The sequence below is a fragment of the Astatotilapia calliptera genome, chromosome 7 (genome assembly GCF_900246225.1).
Source record: "Astatotilapia calliptera chromosome 7, fAstCal1.2, whole genome shotgun sequence".
In the NCBI taxonomy this organism is placed as follows: domain Eukaryota; kingdom Metazoa; phylum Chordata; class Actinopteri; order Cichliformes; family Cichlidae; genus Astatotilapia; species Astatotilapia calliptera.
In genome coordinates this window covers 8753680-8759679 of record NC_039308.1, presented here as the reverse complement: position 1 = coordinate 8759679, position 6000 = coordinate 8753680, and positions in this window count along the sequence as shown.

Genomic DNA, 6000 nt, shown 5'->3' with positions numbered 1-6000 from the left:
CCAGCCTCGTTTCATCTTCAAAGTTTCTCACTGATGGAAGGAGGTTTTGGTCTCAAAATCTCAACATACATGGCCCCATTCATTCTGTCGCTTAACACGGATCAGTCGTCCTGTCCCCTTGGCAGAAAAACAGCCCCCATAGCATGATGTTTCCACACCCACCATGCTTCACAGTAGGTATGGTGTTCTTGGGATGCAACTCAGTATTCTTCTTCCAAACACGACGAGTTGAGTTATACCAAAAAGTTCTACTTTGGTTTCATCTGACCACATTGACATTCTCCCAATCCTCTGCTGTATCATCCATGTGCTCTCTGGCAAACTTCAGACGGGCCTGGACATGCACTGGCTTCAGCAGCGGAACACGTCTGGCACTGCGGGATTTGATTCCCTGCCGTTGTAGTGTGTTACTGATGGTGACCTTTGTTACTTTGGTCCCAGCTCTCTGCAGGTCATTCACCAGGTCCCCCCGTGTGGTTCTGGGATCTTTGCTCACCGTTCTCATGATCATTGTGACCCCACGGATGAGATCTTGCGTGGAGCCCCAGATCGAGGGAGATTATCAGTGGTCTTGTATGTCTTCCATTTTCTGATGATTGCTCCCACAGTTATTTTTTTCACACCAAGCTGCTTGCCTATTGTAGATTCACTCTTCGCAGTCTGATGCACGTCTACAGATACTTTTCCTGGTGTCCTTCGAAAGCTCTTTGGTCTTGGCCATGGCGGAGTTTGGAGTCTGACTGTTTGAGGCTGTGGACAGGTGTCTTTATACAGATGATGAGTTCAAACAGGTGCCATTCATACAGGTAACGAGTGGGGGACAGAAAAGCTTCTTACAGAAGACGTTACAGGTCTGTGAGAGCCAGAGATTTTCCTGTTTGAGGTGACCAAATACTTATTTTCCACCCTAATTTACGAAATAATATCTTTACAAATCCTACCATGTGATTCATGGATTTTTTTTTCACCATTCTGTCTCTCACAGTTGAAGTGTACCTCTGGTGCAAAGTAACTGACGCTCTGTCAATTCATTTTAAGTGGGGTAACTTGCACAATCGTGGTCTGGACTAAATACTTTTTGCCCCCCCCCCCCCCCTGGTATGTATGTATGTATGTATGTTATGTATGTATGTATGTATGTATGTATATATATAATATTATATATATATATATATATATATATATATATATATAAATATACTATACACACACACACACACACACAACACCATTTTTTTTTTGATGAAGGCAGTCGCACTTTCTCCTTCTCCCTCTCCCTTATCTTTCACGCTTGGCATCTCATGTCTTTTGTATAGTCTCGCGTATTCTCTATCCCTAAGAGAGTCTCCCAGACTCTCTAAAAACCTAAAGAAGAATTATGGATTTGCTCAACTGGTCCCTTAATGGAACTGACAACTCCTAGGCTTGGGAGAGCCTAATTGTCCTGCAGAGACGTTTGCTGCCGGATACTCGATGGTCGGTTGCGTCGTGTGTCTTGTGACACTCTCGATGGAGGACATTGAATGAGATCTACCAATTCGGAACTATAATAACAGAGTTCTGGTTGATTGGAGCTGTCTCGGACCTGGCTTATCGAAGAACAAGAAGTGGCTACATATTTTCACACAACTGAGAACTTCTCAGTTGATGTGATGCATGATGTTTTGGAAGGAGTGGCCCAGTACGAACTGAAGTTATTGTTTTTGTATTTAAAAGAACAACATCTTACATTGTATTCTCAAATTCAGTTCTCCCAAAGTTTTGATTATGGATTCATGGAGAAAAACAATAGGCCAGTAGCTGTGAATTTAGGTGGAGAGTCTAATGATCTGGGACTGAATGCTATTCAGACATGGTGCTTACTGAGGAATGTTCCCCTCATGTTTGGAGATTTGGTAACCTCTACTGACCAACAGTGGGACCTACTACTTTTATTACTACAGATAGTTAACATTGTATTTTCTCCTATGTTATCTCAAGGTATGTGTGTATATTTAAAACATTTGATTGTGGAACACCACAAACTGTTCAAGATGTTGTATCCCCAGAAAAAACTTTTACCAAAGCACCATTTTCTTATCCATTATCCTCGCTGCATCCAAAAAAATAGGGCTTGTACTTCATAGTTGGTGCATGTGCTATGAAGGTAAGCACAATTTTTTCAAGAAACAGCTCAAATCATTCAAAAATATCACCAAAACGCTGGCCAAAAAACACCAGGATTATATGGCATACATTTGGCAATCTTCAACAACCTTTAGTCGGTTAGACATTGGTCCAGGAAAAATGGTGTCTTTAGATATGGTAAAAGGAGGTTCTGGAATTGCAATAGCAATGCAAATGTTCAAGATGGCGCTGGAGTGACGGCAGCCTTTCCAAGTAGCTCTGGAACACCGCACCTTTTTGTTAACTTTAACTTTTTAGACTAGGCTTTTCAAACTTTTTTTCACCTTCCTCTACTTATACCTCTTATATATAGCGATACAAGATGGATAATGCACTTTTTAAAACTTCTGGAACCAGTTCCTTCATCTATTCGAGAGCGGAGCTGCTGGCACTAAAAACAAAGGGACAGACCGGCATGCGACACAACATCCCGGCCGAGCTAAAGAGGAGCTACAGAGGCTGCAAAGCTGGAGCGAGGAGAGCGGATCACCGGAGGCGATTCAAACCATCAATCCCGACAGTGATCATGGGCAACGTGAACTCGTTACAGAATAAGATTGACGAACTGTGCGCTCTGAACAACCACAGACTATACCGTGAGTGCAGCTTGTTTATCTTCACGGAGACGTGGCTAACCGAGCTAACGCCGCAGGCTAACGTAGACCTATGCGGTTTCACACCCGTGAGAGCCGATAGGGACACGCAGGCCAGCGGAAAAAGCAGAGGTGGGGGACTCATTGTCTACGTTAACAACAGATACTGTAACCCTGGACACGTCTCCGTTAAAGTTTCGGTATGCCGTCCGGACCTGGAGCTGCTAGCTGTTAGCTTGCGGCCATATTATCTACCTCGGGAGTTCAGTCATGTGATCTGTGTGTGTGTTTACATCCCTCCAAGGGCCGACGCAACAGCTGCCTGTGAGAAAAATACACACAGTCACAGCAAGACTTCAGACACAAAACCCCGAGGCTTTCATTATTATATCTGGAGACTTTAACCATGCCACACTGGACTCTACTCTGGCTGCTTTTCACCAGTTTGTGAATTGTCCCACAAGAAGCAACAGGACAATTGACCTACTGTATGCTAATGTGAGAGATGCATACAGAGCCACCCCCCTCCCCCCACTAGGGAAGTCAGACCACAACCTGGTTTACCTACAGCCACAATACACACCCCTCGTCCAAAGGCAGCCGGTCACAACGCGCTCCATCCGGAGATGGACCCCAGAAAAGGAGGATGCTCTGAGGGACTGTTATGACACCACAGACTGGGATGTGCTCCTGAGCCCACATGGTGAGGACATAGAGGGGGCGACACACTGTCTTACAGACTACCTCAACTTTTGTGTGGACACGGTCGCCCCTGCTAAGACGGTACGGTGTTATCCTAATAACAAACCGTGGGTAACACAGGAAGTCAAAGCTGTCCTCAACATGAAGAAGAAGGCTTTCAGGAGCAAAGTGAAGGAGGAGATGAAGGCAGCACAGCGGGAGGTGAAACGCTGCCTGAGGGAAGCAAAGGACACCTACAGGAGGAAGGTGGAGCAGAAGTTGGAGAGGAACAATATGAGGGAGGTCTGGAATGGTGTGAAAACCATCACAGGCCACAACACCAAGAAAAGCACAGTGGGGGGGACTGTGGAGAAGGCAAACGAACTCAACAACTTCTTCAACAGGTTTGACCAGCCCACAACCCCCCCACCCTCACCTTCACTACAGAGTCCAATCCCCACTCTCCTACCTCCCTCGCTTCCCCCCCTTCCTGACACCATGACACCCCCCTCCTCCAATCCCTCTCTCAGCAGCAAGACATCTCCCCCCCTCCCCTCTTCCCAAACATCTCCCAGTGTCACAGTGGATCAGGTCAGGAGACAACTGAGGAAGCTTCGCCCCAGAAAGGCAGCAGGCCCAGACAAGGTGTGTCCTAGGATGCTAAAGGCGTGTGCTGCTGAACTTGGGGAGCCGCTACAACGAGTCTTCAACCTCAGTCTGCGACTGGGGAGAGTGCCCGCCCTATGGAAGACATCCTGCATCGTCCCGGTCCCCAAAAAGAACCGGCCCAATGAGCTGAATGACTTCCGACCGGTGGCACTGACGTCACATCTTATGAAGACTCTAGAGCGGCTCTTCCTCAACCTCCTCCGACCACAGGTACAACATGCCCAGGACCCACTACAGTTTGCATACAAGGCGGGTGTCGGAGTGGAGGATGCCATCCTGTACCTCCTACACAGAGCCCACTCACACCTGGATGGGGGAAAAGGCACGATCAGGATCCTGTTTCTTGACTTTTCCAGTGCCTTTAATACCATCCGGCCCTGTATGCTTCAAGAAAAACTGAACAGGATGGAGGTGGACCCCTGCCTGGTGGCTTGGATCTCCGACTACCTCACCGACAGACCACAGTACGTCAGGCTGAAGGACATCACGTCTGACACAGTGGTCAGCAGCACAGGAGCACCACAGGGAACTGTGCTGTCCCCTCTTCTCTTCACCCTGTACACCTCTGACTTCTGCTACAACTCTGAATTATGCCACATTCAGAAGTTTGCAGACGACACAGCCATCATGGGGTGTATCTGGGATGATCAGGAAGAGGAGTACAGAAGTCTGGTGAGGAACTTTGTCGCATGGAGTCACACAAACCACCTGCAACTCAACACCTCAAAGACTAAGGAACTGGTTGTGGACTTCGGGAGGTCTAGAGCAGGTCCACTGCCGGTTCAGATAGAGGGGGAGGAGGTGGAGGTGGTCAACAAGTACAAGTACCTCGGGCTGTGGGTGGACAATAAACTGGACTGGTCATGCAACACAGAGCACCTGTATAAAAAAGCCCAAAGCTGACTGTACTTCCTCAGGAGGCTGAGGTCTTTTAACATCTGCAGGAAGCTCCTGAGGATGTTTTACCAGTCGGTGGTTGCTGGAGTACTTTTCTATGCTGTGGTGTGCTGGGGGAGCAGCACAGCAAAGAAGGACTCATCCAGGCTGGAGAAACTGATCAGGAGGGCTAGCTCTGTGGTCGGCATGAAGCTGGACACTCTGGTGACAGTGGCAGAGAAAAGGACATTAAAGAAACTGATGGACATTATGGACAATGCCAGGCATCCTCTGCACACGGCCATTAACAACCAGAAGAGTCTGTTCAGTGACAGGTTGCTTCTCCCAAAGACAAGAACTAACAGACTTAAAAACTCCTTTGTCCCACACGCCATCAGACTGTTTAACTCCTCTCTGGAGGGGAGAGGGAGGGGAAACAGGAGGACAAAGGAGGGAACAACTAAGCTGTAGTGCCTCTTCACCTCACTGTGCAATACCTTTTGTGCAATACTTTTGTAAATAGTCAACGGTGCAATAGACTCAATACTTGAAATGTGCAATTCACTTGTATTTTTATTTTTATTCCTATTTATTCTATTTATCCCCTTCGTATATTTTATTTATATTGTCTCTGTATTTATATATATATGTGTGTGTGTATAACTCTGTAACTTCTGTCGGTGCTGTGCTTTTTTGGAAATCGAATTTCCCAGAGGAACCCACCCGAGGGATTAATAAAGTTCTATCTTATCTTATCTTATCTTATCTTATCTTAACTGCCCAATAGAGTTCAAGTTATGAAAGTGAACTGGGCTAAACAGAATGGTATTGTTTACCGCCCGCATTTGGTTATTTGTGGCAAAGTAGTGTCTGAAATGCCTGTGTTTTACCAGATTGAGTCAGTTCTGATAATACATGAGAAACTGGTACTTCTCACTTTGCCATTATGTACAGTAGCCTTTCATGAACATTTCCACGCTTATGAGTTGACCAGGACAAAGCAAGATTTAGTTGT